This window comes from Pleurodeles waltl, chromosome 2_1 (genome assembly GCF_031143425.1).
Source record: "Pleurodeles waltl isolate 20211129_DDA chromosome 2_1, aPleWal1.hap1.20221129, whole genome shotgun sequence".
Taxonomy (NCBI): domain Eukaryota; kingdom Metazoa; phylum Chordata; class Amphibia; order Caudata; family Salamandridae; genus Pleurodeles; species Pleurodeles waltl.
In genome coordinates this window covers 401,171,685-401,190,394 of record NC_090438.1, presented here as the reverse complement: position 1 = coordinate 401,190,394, position 18,710 = coordinate 401,171,685, and positions in this window count along the sequence as shown.

The window sequence follows — 18,710 nt, the reverse complement described above, 5'->3', positions numbered from 1 at the left end:
TTATATTTTATCCCAAACAATTCCATCAGGAATTGGAATAGCGGAAATATTCACTAGGGACAAGTCCCTGCAGACCTCGTGAGAGGACTAATGTGGTTTTAGGACCTCATCCACCAGCTCAACTGTAGAGTTTTCAGAAAGGTAATGACCATGTATCCATAAAAAGAAAACATTGACAAACCTATTCCAAGTACAGTTAATAAGAGCCACAGATAGTTCCATGGAAGAATAAAATAGTTCATATTGAGCCAAATTATCAACTTACGTGCTCTTGACAGTTCTGTTGCAGTAGAGACAGATGAGCCGGTATAAGTGTCATTGATGCTGGCAAAATATCAAGGAGCAGCTTGTGCAAAACCTGGAGCCATGTTTGGAAGGGGAAAGCTAGCAGAAGTTGCTTGAGGTGGCTCATAGTACACTATTCCATCCGTTTGTGTAGAATTTCAGTAGAATCACAGAAGTTAATGCTACTAATGAAAGATCATTTTCCACCTTCCCCAAGCTCGAAGAGGTGTCAGTGTTGCTGCTTAAAACCTGTAGAGAAACATCCTGGTCTGTAGTGAGAGGGATTCTGGTTCTTCCCAGGAGTCCTCTAGGTCTGCTGTGCAGAATCTGCCATATGGTGTAGCTTGACATTGTCGATGGAGACAAAGCAATTTTCTTTAAAACCAGGCAGGAGTGGTAAAATGACTGTTCTGGTACTGTGTATTCCCAAGGCTGTAACCAGTGCACAATAGGAAGGACCACAGCAATCTAGTCATGCACTAGATATCCAATGTTTGGAATCCAACCGGTAGATGTTATTGGTACATCCCTTGGTCCCAAGGAGGCAGCACTGGCGGATGTGTTGTCATCACAGAACTGCTGTAAGTTCTGCAAGACAGTGACACATTCATTTATGTCAAAATTGTATCTGACGCCTCTGCGCCAGGACCATCAAGAGCTGGAACATACATTTGTGTTCCAAACAGGCATTCGTATGAGGTATGCCCCCGAAGGACCTTCTGGGCAGAATATTAAGTGCTGTCTGGACTTCATACAGGTGAGTAAGCCAACTACGACCCATGCCTAATGTTCTGGCTGTTATGGAGTACTTTAAATCCTGGTTTCTTTGCTCCATTACACTATTTCCCTCGGGATGAAATGGAGATGAATAATGCAGTTGGACCACTAATGAAGCGATGGCATCCATGAAATCCCTTGAGGCAAAGGCTGGGCCCTGGTCCGAGTGGAAAGCCGCAGCAGCATATGTGCTGATAAAGACTTGAAAGTCTTTAATAACAGTTCAAGCGCCAGCCGAGTGCTGTGGCCAAACCCATAGAAATCTACAGCATGAGTCAACAGCAAATAAAGTGTATTTTTATGCACTGCCAGGTGTCAGGGGACCACAATGGTCCAAGTACACACATTGTAACAGTTTGTTAGAAATTAGGAGGGGTGTCTGCCATGGGTGTTTGATGGGGGACCCCTTTATTTGCTTTCAGGTGTCACAACAAGGGACATACTGCTTGATCTGTTTATGTAGACCGGGCCACTTGTAACGTGCTTGTAAACAATTACATTGTAGCTGTCACACCAGCATGGGCAGAAGCAATTCCCTCATGCGCTGCTTTGATCAATTCTGCCCTTGATCTTTGTTGGGAATCACACGATTACCCACCTCTAGTATTGCGACTAGGGCAGTATTGAGGCATGATATGCGGTAGGAATATTTGGCAAGATATGTTTTTGGCACAGGTGTGCAGTCAGCTGACGTTTTCACAGCAGCCAGTGTTTCATCATCCAATTTCATTCTAGAATGAGTTACTGCAGCAATAGAAGCTGAAGCTACTGCTGATTTGGCTGCTTCATCAGCCAAGGTATTGTCAGCGACATGTATTCCAACAGGCTGGTGTCCTAGTGTATGTACAACATGGACATTAGGTAGCGTTTCCTTCAAATCTGCTACTTTCTCCCACAGAAATCTGTGTTTGATGGTGTTTCCTTTTGAATCTCACAACCCATTCTGGTGCCAGTAATTCAGATATTCATTAAAGGACTGTACACAATGGTACGAAACACAGACAATCAGAGTCAGCTGTTCTGGATCTGCGTGTTCCAGTGTCATCACCAGAGCTTTAAGCTCTGCCAATTGTGCAGTTCAGTCTACTAAGGTCTGTGTATATGTATGCTGTGAATGGAATTCACCATCCTTCATGTAGCGACTCATGACTCCGCAAGTGGCAGAGTATTGATATTTTTTGCCTATAGCTGGTTGGGCTGAGCCATCATTGTCCATAATCATTTGATATTGTTCAAAAGGCAATGTATTTGCTGGAACTGGGTATTCAAGTCCGTATTGCTAAAATTCTTGAGTTTGTAATTTTGAGTCAAAAATATAGTCATCATCAATTGTCGTTAGAGACGTTGCCCATTGAATCCAACATGGATGTAGTGCTCTAACGTTAGGAACTCTACGGTCAGTAACAGCCTTAAGGGCTGGGTTCAGAGCTACGACAATGATATGTTTCCCCTGGGTCAGAGGTCTCTCTTTGATGATAGCCAGCTGAACAGCAGAGAAAACTTTCTCAGTGGGAGCAAAGCGTTATTCTGCTGTAGAGCACAAATGTGATTTATATGCATCCGGGACGTCTCACCCTCCTTGAATGTTATAGAAGTAAAACCAATGGCATCAGCAATCACTCTGATGACCAAGTGTTTTTTTGTTGTTCTTTGTGTGTAAGTGCTTAGCTGCAAGCATGTGTTGTTGTAATGCTCTGTGATTGCTTGTGTGTTTGACTGTTCAGTATTTACTGGAAAAGTCACGATGTATCAAGTCATATAAAAGTTTAATGCATTGTGAATAATATGGAATGTATGTTCTGCCAAAATTTAAAAAGCCCAACAAAGACTGGAGCTTTTTGATTGTGTTTGGAGGTTGTAGTTGTGTTCTTTTGGCTTCATCTTATAATTTGTATACCAAAAACAGGAAGAATATTTTTGTTTTTTTTTAATAGAATTTGTAGCTGAATTCGGCAAATCCCACAATAATGTGGGCTACCTGTCTAACATGTCGCATGAGGTCGTCGTCCGACAGGTAGATGTCATCTACGTAGGACAATGCATCAGGGTCAATGTCGAATAAAATAGATGTGACACAAGCTGAAAACAGTCCTGGACTGAGAGCCTAGAGTGCTGAAACTTGTTAAGTCCCCACTTTCAGGTGCTATATTTCTGCAGAAAAATCAGTTGGAAATATCCAATGGTGTTTTATATATCTTCTGCACTATATTGTTCATAAGTGCTGTGATGTGTGCATTTTGTATAGCAAATGTGTGTGCCTGACTGTTTAAATATCTGTAGCCTATGACTATTATGTATGAATGGTCTGGTTTAGCTATGGGGAACAATGGATTCTTAATTGATGAGACACATGGTTCAATTATGCCCTGGTACTCTAACTGTGTGAGGATTTCCCTCATAGGTGCTTTAGCTTCATGCTTTATTGAATATTGGGGATGAGTTTGGGGTTAGGATATAATGGGTATTACATGATAGGGGGAATCTTTATCCAACCCTACATGGTTGTGATAAAACACAGGTGCCTGCACCACTGCCCAATCAATGGTGTGAATTTCTATGAGCTTTCTGGGAACAAGGAGCGAGAAAGACTGTTCTATAATGTCTTCCCAATAGGGGAGATTACGGACAAACTCTGGTGGCCAATTCTTCTCGGCCAGCAAATAGTAATGGTGCGATCCCAAAAGATGGCGTCAATTGTGCGTTCAATGTCTTCTTCTAACTGTACAGTTACTTTATACACCCTATCGGGCGAGGAGACACGCATGTCCGCAGTCTCAGCTTGTAAGAAGTCATCAGTTGCTTTCACTTCCAGATGTTTTTGAAGATCCCAGTGAACTATTGGGACCTCTGCTGCACTATCTAGCAGTGCAAGTGCCCACTTCCTGTTCTTCAGTAAAGCCCTCTTCCTGAGTGGCATGTCACATTGCAACTACTGCCAGTTTTTTCATTTTGAATTGGGGCTTTTGTTGGGGACGTTTCTCTTCTTTGCTGTGCAGGAACGGCCCAGAGCCTCATACACATTGCTAGTGCAACTGCTTCTCTTTTGAGATTACTCAATATTATTGAGGACACTGTGGCAAAATTGACCATCAATTGTATTCCCAAATCAAGGGCCGGGGCAGCCCCGTATTCATCTTTAATTTGGTTCAACACATCTGGAAGATTAGCAAGTGTTGGTGTACCGTGTGTAGTAGTATAGAGCATGACAACTACTGTGCCCCAAGTATTATAGTTATCTACTGTGGGAACCATCCCAAAAGGCAAGCTTATAGTGAGTATTCTATGTTTATCCTGAAGACCGTATGGGGAAAAACTGCTTCCAGCACATTAATTTTTTGAGCTAACTAAAACAGAATCTCCTCCCGCTTGGCGGGTACTTTATCCATGATTGAATGTAAAGTCCCAAGATAAATGCCTGGCACAACTGCTTTTGGTTGCACTGGGGCAGCACGTGCTGGGTTAGTATTTAATGTTTGAATTACAAATTGTACTAACTGTCTGTATACATCCATGAGCTCTGTATATAAGCAGCGAACCTCAGCTACCACGAAGGCTGTTGCATCAGGGTGCAGTGTGTATGTGGCCAGTAAAGGCCAGGTAGGACCATCAGTGCTCAAAGGACCTCACCTAATGTTTAATATTGTATTTGGTAGGGCACCATCAAGCCAATTGTTATGGGGTTGATAGAGGTATCTCTAATTATGCCTAAGCTCTGTATTGTGCAGGTATGTTAGGCAGGTGTGTAGTAATGAAATGTGTTAGTGTTCCCATCAACTGCTGGAAAAGTGACCCAAGAATAAAATGTTTCTGTTCTGTAGGCCGAATGAGCCTCAACAACAAATGTGACTGGACCCCACTGGCCTGTGAGGCTATTTATAAATAAATGTGTAGAGAGGGGTGGTTGCATGTTTGCTGCAATTACTACCCAATGTGGGTTCGCAATGGTAATTGTAAAGATATTTGTTCGGAGATAAGGACACCAAATGGGGATTCATCCCTTTATGTGTCAAGCTTGAACAACCTACTACGGCAATGGATAGATACTACCTACCTGAGGAAGAAATCCTCAATACCACAGACGTCTCCGTATTTAGTATTGAGGTGTTTTTAGCACATAGTGAGACAGCGATAATTAGGAAGATCTGAAAATTAGTGCCTGACCAAACGTGGAACGTGCCGTGTCATGTAGGTTCTCATTATCCTAATGAGACTACTAGATTTGGGGGGCAGAATCACCTGAATTCTGAGGAACTGAGTATAATCCCACACCATGTGACAATTGTCTGCCCAATCCAGGTTTTCCGGTCAGCTAGCAGTGCTTCATCTCCACCCGAGAGCGGGGACGTTTGTGACAACTGGGTGCATGACAGAGAGGACTCTTCAGGGAATCGTTGTTGATCAGATCTCTTCTCTTTCTCTCAGTTACATTAGTCTCATACAGGCAAATACAAACAAAAGCAGAGTATAGTTCAGTAAGGTTTATTGAAGTAACTGCATCTTAGATAAAATGGCAAGTATCGCAATAACTAGGATGATAAAATACGCTAAAAGCTAAATTCTGACAAGAAGAGTGAAACACAAAAACAGTCCCACTTTACTGTCACTAGGAATAATATATATATACATGTATATATAAATATATCCTACCTAGGATATGTTAGAATACAGCCTGATAAGCCTTATTCCACCCTTCAGGTTTCCCCCCAGGAAGACATCATTCCCCATACCTGAGCAAGGAAGCCTGTTGTCTAGAAAGACACCATCCCCATATAGGCCAGGGATTCTGCTGTCTAAGCAAGCAGGTTTAGCGAAGACGTTCAGCAGTCATTATGCAGTCATGGTCATCTGGCTGGAATCTCCCTCTAACGTGTATGTGACAAAGAAGTATTTTTATAATAAACATGTTCTAAGAAAAGTTCCCCACATAAGGATATGAATGTTTCTGTGAATGTCAGAGACACACCGTACCACTTTTGCCAGCAACCCTATCCGATTGCAGCCTTGAGGAAAGCACAAAGTGAAATGAATGCTGTGCTAAGAACGCAATGCTTTCCTAAGTGAAAGAACAACCAAATAGAGAAAATAAAACAACACAGCAAATGTGGCTAGTGCTAGAAAGACAAAGCAGTGCTGGATTCAATGTAACTGGGCTAAAGTGCACAACGACAGGCCTAGTTTGCTAAAATAATGTGTCTAGAACATGGCTAAACTAGCTATACAACAGGACTACAATTCAAGTTAGGGTAAGTCACACCACAATTCTAATTATTTTGCCCACACTCTGGTAGATTGGCACTGAGCAGTCTGGCTTAATATAGAAGGCAATGTGTAAAGTATTTGTGCAATAAATCATACACTAACACAGTGAAACAACCACAACAATACACCACACAGGTTTAGAAAAATAGATCATATTTATCTGGATAAAGTAAGGTCAAAACAACAAAGATCCTATAAGCACAAGTTGAAATATCACTTTTAAAAGGGTTGAAAAGAGTCTCAATCCTTAGAAATAAACAGTTGTCTTTTTGTTACACACAGTACTTGGTATGCGTCATAAATAACAATGTACGAAGACCGCAGAGGAGGAGATGCATGGAAAAATAAGGTTTTGCATTGGATTTTCTGATGCAGCACAGACAATGCATCGTCTCTTTCCACGCTGCAAGTGGTTTGCATCATTTTTTAGTGCGCAGTCTTGGTTTCTCACTGCGATGCGGGGATATTTTGACACCCAGGGATGATGCCTTGAAAATCCTTGACATGCTGGAAGAAGGAACAGGCGCTGCTTCGATCTGATAGATGATGCATCATATTTTCCATTGCACAGTAGGCGCTGCATCGAATTTCCAGTCGGGAAGTCAGACTGTGTTGCTCTGGTTGGCTTTGTGATGATTTCTCTGCCGCAAAGCAGGCTTTGTATCAGTTTCTGCAGGTGTTACATCCATTTTCGACACACAAGGAATTTCTTGCAGAGGTGAAGTCTTTGTTGGCCCTGAAACTTCAGAAACAGGAGGCAAGCTCAATCTAAGCCCTTGGAAAGCACTTCTGGGGGAAGGCAGATTCCTTCCAGCAAAGTCAGATGCCAGCAGGGCAGCAGGACAACATCAAGGCAGCAGTCCATCTGAGCAAAGCAGTCCTGATGAGTCGTTTGGGCAGCCAGGCAGCTCCTCTAACAGAGTTCAGGTATAAATCCAGAAGTCTCTAAGTTGGTGGGGCCAGTTTATATATCCATAAATGCCTTTGAACTGGGAGAGATTTCAAAGAGTGGTTGTGAAATGCACAAGTTCCCCTTTCGGCCCAGTCTTGTCTGCCAGGGTCCCAGTAGGGGTTTCTGAGTCTGTTGTGTGAGGACAGGCCACTGGCCTTTGAAATGTAAGGGTCAGGCCTTCCATCCTTCCAGCTCAGGAAGACCCATTCAGTATGCAGATGAATTCAGATGTGACTGAGTGTCCTGTGTTTGTGGTTGTCTGGGTGAAATGCCCAAATGAGCTGTCAACCAGCACAGAACAGACATTGATTGGAGTCAGGCTGTAAGGCACAGATGGATTTAAGTGCAGATAAATGCTCACTTTCCAAAAGTGGCATTTCTAAAATAGTAATATTGAATTCAACCTCACCAATAAGCCAGATTTTCCATTAGCATCCCGGCCATACTAAATATCATCTGTTTGCCCCTTTCAGATCAGAATCTACCACTCAAAACGTATATGAGGGCAGACTTAATGCTAGTCTATAAAAGGAGCAGGCCTCACCATAGTGGAAAATTAATTTATGAGTTTTTCACTAACAGGACATGTAAAACACTTATGTACATGTCCTGCCTTTTGCCTACACTGCACCCTGCCCTATGGGTTACCTAGGACCTTCTGACTTATATGTAGAAAAAGGGGAGTTTAAGGTTAGGCAAGTACCTTTAAATGCCAAGTCGAAGTGGCAGTGAAACTGCACACACGGGCCATGCAATGAGAGGCCTGAGACCCGGTTAAGGGCCTACTTATGTGAGAGGGTCAATCAGTGCTGCAGGCCCACTAGTAGCTTTTCATTTACAGACCCTGGGCAAAAGTAGTGACCTTTACTAGGGACATATGAGTAAAACAAATATGCCAATGGGGAATGAACCAATGTTACCATGTTTAAGGGACAGATCATATGCACTTTACCACTGGTTAGCAGTGGTAAAGTGTGCATAGTCCTAAAAATAGGAAAAACATTGTCAGAAAAGTGGAGGGAAGCAGGCAAAAAGTTGGGGGATGACCACCATAAGGCTGTCAGGTCTAACAGTAATTATGTGTGCTAGTGTTTGCATAATTCTGCCCATGGTTTGTTGCCGTATTTATCAGTCTCTTATGTTAAAGCCACATAAATATCATACATTCCCAGGCTTAGAAGTCTAGGAATGCATCACATTCCTAGAGCAACTTTTTACATTTATTTAGTTATTTATCTTTAATTCACACCATTTGTCATTCTTTCCTCTTTCTATCTGGGCTGCATTCTGCAGCTCTCAAATAAATAGGAAACATCTCATGATTGCTTTTGTCTAGAATGATATTGTTTCCTGTCCTAAAACATTCATCCCTGCAAAGCAGCCATCCATGCGCCATGGTGAAAGCCTGTCTACATCGGCACTAGGCAGAACTTTCTGTACCACCACAAAGGGAGAGGTCAGAAATGCACTGGATCCTTTAGATCCTATATGTCTTACATTATCAGCACATACCACTCTTCCCATAAATAATACACATCCTAGTTTAGATGTAACTGCTAAGTAGGGAAAATAGAACTGTAAGTCTTTCTGACTGTTTTAAAATAGCAACTCAACTTGCAAATTCAACCTTGCCAAAAAATCTACAATACTATAGAAAAAGTATGGATGTAAATCTTGTACTTTTATTCATTCTCTAAAATCATTAATACATTGCAGCATATATGAATACAATTATCAAAATCTATCTGGTTATACCTGACTTAAAATAGTTTATCTATATCATATAGACTTGTATTACTTGTATTCAAAAGCATAGCATAGTATTACCTGTTAATAGCTTTTGCTAATAGATAAAATATGGTCAAAATATCACTTGACGTCTTTTTTTTAAACAATCAAATCTCAGAATAAGAATGGTAGCCTAACCTAAGGCCAAGCAACTAGTAATGACAACCTGTTCACCTTTGCTCTCACTGAAACTGTTCTAATTATCTAATGACAAACTGCATTTCATGTTTTCTTTATGTTATCCCACATCAGAATGGTTAATGGCTGTTAACCCTTTCTTATCTTTTTTTGGTAAGAAGCTCAATTTGCTTCTGTGTGCTGCTGGAGTTGCAACTCTTTTGCGGTTCCGGTGTAGCCCCTGTGGAACTTCGCGACAGAGTCACAACTGCAGTCTGAGTTTTGAAAATATATTTCCAATTTTTTCACAATTTCATATAACTTTTAAATTCAGTGATAGTGTCCTTGTATACAAAAGCCTCTGTTTAAAAATAATAATTGCATGTGGGCTTTAACAGCTCCCCTTCCCCCATACTCTTTCACCTCAGTTACCATTCAGCCTTCTTTAGAACACTGTACTGTACCAGTAGTTCACACATTCATTGCATTTGTTTTAGCAACAGACTATCTTCAGTGTGTGCTGTGGCAGGTGTGGTTGACTATTACACAATGTTAGCATATCCAGAATGGGTTTACTTTATTATGGAAAATTAAGAACCAATCACTGAATGACTGACTTCATATTTTTAATTACAACCTATTTTTATGTACCAAATTAAATAAAATATCCAATCAAAAATGTGATTTTTTAAAAACCGACAGCTTTCTTCATTTTAAATATCTCACATTTTAAAAACTCACTCAATCAGCTGCAGCCTTCTACTGTATGTCAGTGTTCCTTCTTGTCAAAATGGTTAGAATGTGGATTGCAGGTCATAGCTATGTTTTTTGGCTAGTGAGTATGCTAGAAAGAGTGGCATTGACCGGGGCCTGGGTTTGCCTAATGTGGATATTACTTGGGTTGGCCAGAGAGAGTTGAAGTGGCAGCAATTGCTTCAATTGGTTGAAAGCATTAGAGATTGCCAACGACCTTACCTTATAATTATGCACTGTGGTGGTAATGACCTGGGCACTCTAACTGAGGTAGGACTGGAAATCCTAATGAAGAATACCTTTGTTCAATTAATGTACCTTTTCTCTCAAACTGCCTGTGGGTTATTTAATAAATGCCAGAGACAGAAATGGAAGTGGTCAAATACATTCTGTCCACTGATAGACAAAGACAGGAAACATGTTAATAAAACTTTTTCAGCATTCATCAGAAATCATAACTTGAACTTGATCTACAGTAATAACCTCCACTTTGACATGGATGGTACATATAGAGAGGATGATGTTCACTTCACAGATTAAGGCAACAGAGTGTTTCTGAACAACTTGAAACTATGCATCAGCTCGTACATGTACTAATAATACACACACAACAAACACAAAGGTTTTTCTTAGAGCCAAAAACCATTTAAATTTGCATACAAAACTGATTTAAAAAAAAAAGAAAGGAATTTCTGAGTCGCTACTCCATTTTGGATTCTCAAACAAAAGTACATTGTCAACCCACAACACCCAATATTTGTTCATATGTCTTTTTTATACTCTCAATCTAGTGATACATTTCTTAATACCTCAGTGGAAGTATAATGAGGTGTATAAATAGGTGCATGAGTATCAGTGACTGGGAGTGTGTGTCTGACTGCGTGAATAAGTGTGTGAGTGGGTGCTTAAGTGTGTCTCATGGTGTGTGAATGGGTGTGTAAGTGTCTTTGACTGGCTGTATAAGTGTCAGTGCATCTGTCACTGGGAGACTGAGTGTCTGTGTTCTGTGACTGAGTGTTAGAGAGTATGAGTGGATCTCTGAATGGGTGTCTGACTGGGTCTTTCATTAGGTGTATGAATGTCACTGTGTCTCTAAGTGGGTGCATGAGTGTGTCACTGAGTTTGTAAGTGGGGGCAAAAATGTCCATTTACTCTGAAACAAAAACACATGCTTACACTCACTCGTTCCCACAAATAAAGTGTCAGTGCATGATTTAGGCCTACATATACAAAGTTTCCCTAAGTGTTGTACATCTAAAGCTAATTTCCCTTGTGTTTTAATTGCACTATAAGAATAACCATTCCTGTAAGTCCTTTTCTCTGAGAATTTTACTAATTTCTCCTTTAGTGCCTTTTTCCTGTTATCTGTGTGATCTAAAAAGCTTTTCTCTAAAGGTATAAGCAAGCATGTCAGATTATTCCTATGTGCAGAAGCTGTGCCAAACATCAATATAGGTTCAAAGAAACCTCTAACTATCACTATGTCATTATCCTTAGCCACTCTACTCCAATACCTAATTATAGGAACAAACGAAAACACAACATCATAATTTGAATAAAAGTACTGTATGTACTCCTGGTTAGAAAATCTTGTTAGTAGCAGACTACAACTTATTCCGTAGGTTAAAGGCAAGCTTTGGTAGGTAACTCCTTCCTCAACTGATGAAGGAATCTGCAAACACACATAACAATTCCTCATATCCATCGTCTTACCATACTCTCTCAATCAGCAATAGAAGACATTAGAAGAAAGTTCCCTTTGTGCATTAGTATCCCCATGCAAATTTTTCTGATCTAACCTAAACTTCTCTATTGCCGTTAGTGCAATAGCCATAACAAAAGCAGAAGTATGGTGGGCTTCACCATTATCAAGAACAGACATAACCACAATCAGCACTACAAACAATATCCCACACATAGGCCATCATTCTGAGATTGGCGGAATATACCTTCGCCGTGGCTACCTACCGTACATGCCATTATGACTGTAGCCAGAATTCCACCAGAAGGCTAGGAGAATTCTGGCGACGGTCATGGCGGCAGACGGTGGTAAGGTGGCGGCAACAGCGCCACACCAGCAAAACACCGCCTACTACATCATGTTCCATGATACAGCCTAGAAGTGTTTTGCTGGTGGACCCTGCTGCTGGCAGCAGCGCCACATCCCGTCTCCTGCCAGAGGACCCCCTGCAAGCAGGTAAGTCGGGTTCTCTGAAAGGAGAGACGGGTGGTGGTTGTTGTGTAAGTGTGTGTGGGGGTGTGTCTGTGTTTGAATGTGTGCATGCATGTGTAGTGCGTGTGTGCATGAGTGTGTGTGTGTGTGTAGGTGCATGTTGTGTTGTGTGCTTGCATGTGTGCCTGGATATATGTTTGTGAGTTGTGCAGTGAGTGTGTATGTATGTATGCATGCATGGGTGAATGTGTGTATGCTTGTGTTTTGCCGTGTGTGTAGGTGTGTTTATGTTAGGTGGGAACAGGAGGGAAGTGGAGGGTGGGAGAGACACTGGGGAGGTGGCTGGGGGCAGAGGAGACCCCTATCATTGCCAGGGAAGGAATTCCCTGGCACTGATAGTACCTACCGCCATGGTTTCCGTGGCAGTACAAAAAACACAGAAACCATGGGGGTGGGGTTGGTCAAAATGCCATGGGCGGCCTAGTGACTGCTGCCGGGAGGACCTGGCTTGGCAGTTCGGGCTGGACTGTTCCCATGAGGAACAGGGTCAAGACTGATTTGCATATGGCTGGGTCCAAACTGGGGTGGCATGGTGAGCAAAAGAACGATGGATTAAACCCAGATATGTGACTGGGGGTGAGTGTTTGCATTGTTCAGCACTCCGTCCATCATCCTTTTGTGTTGCTAAAGTTGCCCTAAGTGAGAAGGGTATGCCCAGATGTGGGTCCCTTGCTCACTGTGCCACTGGATTCAAGCTAGCCTGGCTGATGAAGGGTGTAACCCTGAAACCGGTCCCAGGATGCTTGTTTCCGGTCCAGGGAGGACCTGGCTTGGCAGTTCAGGCTGGACTGTTCCCATGAGGAACAGGGTCAAGGCTGCTTTGCATATGGCTGGGTCCAAACTGGGGGGGCATGATGAGCAAAAGAACGATGGATTAAACCCAGATCTGTGACTAGGGGTGAGTGTTTGCATTGTTCAGCACTCCGTCCATCATCCTTTTGTGTTGCTAAAGTTGCCCTAAGTGAGAAGGGTATGCCCAGACGTGGGTCCCTTGCTTACTGTGCCACTGGATTCAAGCTAGCCTGGCTGATGAAGGGTGTAACCCTGAAACCGGTCCAAGGATGCTTGTTTCCAGTCCAGGGAGGACCTGGCTTGGCAGTTCAGGCTGGACTGTTCCCATGAGGAACAGGGTCAAGACTGCTTTGCATATGGCTGGTTCAAACTGGGGGGGCATGGTGAGCAAAAGAACGATGGATTAAACCCAGATCTGTGACTGGGGGTGAGTGTTTGCATTGTTTAGCACTCCGTCCATCATCCTTTTGTGTTGCTAAAGTTGCCCTAAGTGAGAAGGGTATGCCCAGACGTGGGTTCCTTGATCACTGTGCCACTGGATTTAAGCTAGCCTGGCTGATGAAGGGTGAAACCCTGAAACCAGTCCCAGGATGCTTGTTTCCGGTCCAGGGAGGACCTGGCTTGGCAGTTCAGGCTGGACTGTTCCCATGAGGAACAGGGTCAAGACTGATTTGCAAATGGCTGGGTCCAAACTGGAGTGGCATGGAAAGCAAAAGAACGATGGATTAAACCCAGATCTGTGACTGCGGGTGAGTGTTTGCATTGTTCAGCACTCCTTCCATCATCCTTTTGTGTTGCTAAAGCTGCCGGGATGGAGACTAAAGTCTCCAGCCTGGCGGTCGCTACCGCCATGGCGGTCGGTGTGTTGCACCAATGTCATAATAGTGGAGGTAGGTACCGCCAGCCTGTTGGTGGTAATACCTCCAGTATAGCACCGACTGCCGGGATTGTAATGACCCCCATAATCTCCAAACCAATACTCATATATTTACAGTACCTATCATTCCTACCCTGCTGACTAATGTTACTCATGATCTGTAAAGAATCAGAAAGCAGAAGAAAATTTAGAAAACTTGCCGCAAAGATCAAAAATAGACACCTCTTTTTTCAGCAGTTATTTACAGCTGTCTCAGTCTCACTTCCAGGATCTCTTGTCAAAATCGGTTAGCAGCTTTGTCAAAATCACATTTCAAAAGTCAAATCAGGTTATCAATGTCTCTACTGGTTACTTTCATCAGTCACTTTTCTCCCAAAAAATTCTCTCAGATTGTTTCAACAGTTCAGTTCATCAGCTTCCTTCAACTGCCAAAATACTGACCCGCAATGTCTCTATCAAAACAAAAAGACAAAAATTATTGCTGCCACTCACTTGTAGTTGCATACTCCCATTTAGGACCTGCGTATCTTCGACTTGCTGTTCTCTTTCTTTTCAACTTTCGATCAGCATTCAGTTCTCCTTCACTTGGATCTTCACTCCTTGTGGTATCTACTTCTTCCTCGATTGTTGTCTCAGCAACCACGTTTTCTACTTGCGACTCTGGACACTTATCTCCTTTCAGTGGGCCTTTTGTCAGTGTTCTCGTCAGAGTCAAACTTGAACCTTCTCCTTGTTCTGCAGTGTTTTCTCTTGACGGACCTGCAATCAGTTCAGAAGGAGTCAGATCACAATGACTTTGATCCACCTCAACTCCTTTCCCCTCTGGGTCTGAAGATTGCTTTGTTTGTCTTTCAAGATCATCTGCTTCTGTGAAAGTCCTCCTCTGACTAGGTTCTCTTGCTGCCTCAATTTAGATAGGCTCTCCGTCATCCTCCTGGAGGTCTTCTCCTTCGTCTCTCACAGGAGTGACTGAACCGTCCTCAACGGGCTCAGATCCAGTCTCAGTTCCCCTTTGTTCTCTTTCTCGTCCTGAGACTCGTTTCACTGTTGTTGTTACTCTCAACAACTCTTCTTCATGATCCAGTGGGCATGCCACTTTCTTCATGTGACTTGCATGAATCCAGTTCAGAATTCAAGCACACTTCACGGCTGTGGTAGTTGTCAGAACTACCTGATAAGGTCCCTTCCAACAAGTCTCCAAACTATTTTTTCTCACATATTTCTGGACTACAACCCAGTCTCCAGCTCTCAGATTGTGCCCTCGGTCACGGATTGTGGCAATGTGGTGGCTTCCACCTGCTGAGAAAAAGAGCGCACCACATCAGCCATACCTTTGCAGTAGTCCAACACAATACCATCTGTAATGTTGATGAGTGCATTTGAAGACACAGATGGCGACCTCATGGCTCGGCCCATAAGGATCTTATGCGGTGACAAGCCTGTCTTCCTGACGGGTGTGTTTCTCATTGGCATCAACACTAAAGGCAATGTGTCAGGCCATGTCAAATTTGTGGACGCACACATCTTTGCAAATCTTTACTTCAGGGTACCATTTATCTGTTCAACTAGTCCTGATGCTTCAGGACAGCAACTACAATGCAACTTCTGCTCAATGTTTAATGCTGCACATAGTAATTTAATTACTTCATTGTTGAAGTGACATCTCCTATCCGATTCTAAAGAGATCGGAAACCCGAAATGCGGTATCAGTTCCCTAAGCAATAGTTTCGCTACTCTGAGACATTTCTTCGTAAGCCTCAATCCAGTGAATAAAGATGCAAACAAAAACCAACACATATCTCAAACCTCCACACATCTCAATAAAATCTATCTGCATTCTGCTGAATGGACCTCCCGCTCTTCCAATGTGGCTCAAATTAACCACTGTCCTTTTTCCCACGTTCAGTTGTTGGCAAATGACACAATGATGGAAAACTGCTTCAGAAACTTGTCCAAACTTTGGGTTGAACCAATCATGTTTGAACAAACAAATCATTGCATACCTTCCAATATGTGCTTGGCCATGATAGTACTTCACTATTTGAGACAACAGGCTGATTGGCATAACCAATTGACCATCTTCTGAACCCCACAATTCATTTTGTCTTTGCACACATTTCATTTTGCTCTATGAACATTTTTCTTCCCTGTCAACATTATTCTGCAACATTTTCAATTCTTTCAAAGTGTTAATTATTTTCAATGCATAGCTTTTACAAATTTCATCTTCAGATAACAGTTCCTGCTTGTCTTTGAATGATTTACAGTTCAATACGCAAAACCTTGTGACTTCGTCTGCATATCCATTTCCCAATGACACAAAGTCTTGCAACTTCAGATGTCACTGCATTTCACCACAACACTCTTTTTGGCATTTGAGTAGCATGACAGAATGTAACAATTTTTTAATTCTCTCGCCATTTCTCACTAGTGAACCAGAAGAGGTCATGAAACCTCTCTGTGACCACAACTGGCCAAAATGATGGACTATTCCAAATCCATACTGGCTATGCATATAGACTGTAACTTTCAGCTGAGCAGAAAAATGGCACTCTCTAATAAGGGCTACCAGTTCTGCTACTTGGGCAGAATACACTCCTCAAAGCCAAGAATCTTCCAAAATACCAGTATTTGTACACACAGTATTTCCTGCTCTCAGGGTCCTTGCATTGTCTCTCAGAAAAGAACTATCAACAAAGATAATTTGATCATTGTCTTCCAATCTAGTATCTCTAATATCAGGTCTAGGTTCTGTGCACAAGTCAGTTACTTCAAGACAATCATGCTCAACATCTTCCATTTTTTCAATTTCAACTTTTTTATTTGGAATCAAAGCTGCCGGTTTCAGCACTGTATATCTTTGTAATGGCACATTTGGTGACCCTAGGATACTCGTTTCATATCTGGTCAACCTTGCACCAGTCAAAAGTCAAATATTGGGTTTTCGTCCTTGTAAGTAGACTCTCAATAGAGTGAGGGATCATTACAGTCAGGGGATGTCCCATCACAATGCCTTTACACTGTGTAAGGCTCTGACCAACTGCTGCAACTGTGCGCAAACAAACTGGTAAGGCTGCTACAACTGGGTCCAAAGTAGCTTGCAAATATTCTACTGGGCAATTTACACCTCCATGGACCTGTGTCAAGACAGACAAAGAACATGCATCACACTCATGACAAAACAATGTGAAAGGTTTCGTGTAATCAGGCACACCCAACGCTGGAGCCTTGCACAGACTCTATCTCAATTTAGTGAACGCTTTCATTCCAGCCTGGTCTAACAGTATGGGATCAGTGACTTCCTTATGAGTCAGCTTCTGCAAGGGTCTTGAAATGGCTGAAAAATTTGGAATCCATTGGTGACAATAGCCTACCATCCCTAAAAACATCCTGACATCTCTCTGTGTGGTCGGGGATTTATCTGCAATATTGCTGTAATCCTTTCTCTGGATATCTTTCTTGAACCCTTCTCAATCTGGCGACCCAAATATTTCACCACTTTTTGACAGTACTGCAATTTAAGTGGAGACACTTTGTAACCATTCTTTCCCAAATGGTTAAACAGGGCAATTGTAGCATATTTGCACTTGTCTCTTGTTTTGGACGCAATCAGCAAGTCATCAATGTATTGCACCAAGGTTGATTGGAAAGGCAATTCCAACAACTCCAAAATATTTTTCAAGATCTGATTGAATACGGAAGGTGACTCTGAAAACCTTTGAGGAATTCTGCATCAGCAATAAACTTGATCCAGAAATTTGAAACAAAAGAGAAATTGACTATCCTCATGAAGAGACACAGAAAAGAAGGCTTGTGACAAATCAATGATGGTGAACCACTCAGGATCACATGGAATCTGAAACATTATAACAGCTGTATTTGGCACTATGGGACAACATTTTACCACAATCTCATTTATTTTTCTCGAATCCTGAACAATTCAAACTTTTCCACAGGGCTTTTGCAAACCCATTCTCGGTGAATTACATGGACTGCTCAATACTTCCTTCAAAACCCCTTTCTTTACAAAGTCTGCAATTATCTGAGTTACTTTAATAAGGACATCCTGCAGCATGTGGTACTGTGGAAGTTGAGGGAAAACTGCATTTGGCTTGACAGTAACTTTAACTGGCTCATCTCCCTTTATCAAACCTACTTCTTTTCCTGTCAAATCCCAAACTTTCTCTTTAACTGTTCCCTGCAAATCAGGATGAAGCTCTTTCACTGTGAACATCAGGAAGAATTCAATCAGAGGATATTCCTCATTTGTAGTTTCCCCTTCTGTCTCTGGGGCTTGGTCATCTTCATCATCACTATTCGCCTGGATCTCAATCCCCTCATTTGAACAAGTTATCGAAAACTGTGTTTTACACAGCAGGTCTCTTCCGAGTAGGGATACCAGACTTGAATCGCAGACTACAAATTTGTGCAATCCCTGAAAGCTGCCAATCTTAACTTGAACTGGATCTGTAATCGGGGTTGTCAAATACTGGTTTGCTACTCCTACAACCTGAACTGTTCTACCTGAAAGGGGTAAATTTGGAACTTCTGCACTTCTTACTGTAGAGCGTGTAGCTCCCGTGTCAACCAAGAATGAAACTCAGTGACACATAACCTTTCCCTTCACATAGGGTACTCTTTGATCTACTTCTAAGGAGGTTGCAAGCACACACAGCTCCTCATCTGAACTGTCACTCGTCCAATCATCATATATTCCATTCTCACTGTGTAATGGGAATTGGTGCAGTGTGTTACTACCATGGTTAAGCCTCTGACCTGTGACCTGTTGCGAAAGCATCATCTGTTGCTGTTCCATTGGGGCTTGAGTTATTTAGATTTGCTGTCTAGGTACCATGGAAACCTGCAGTTGCATTGGC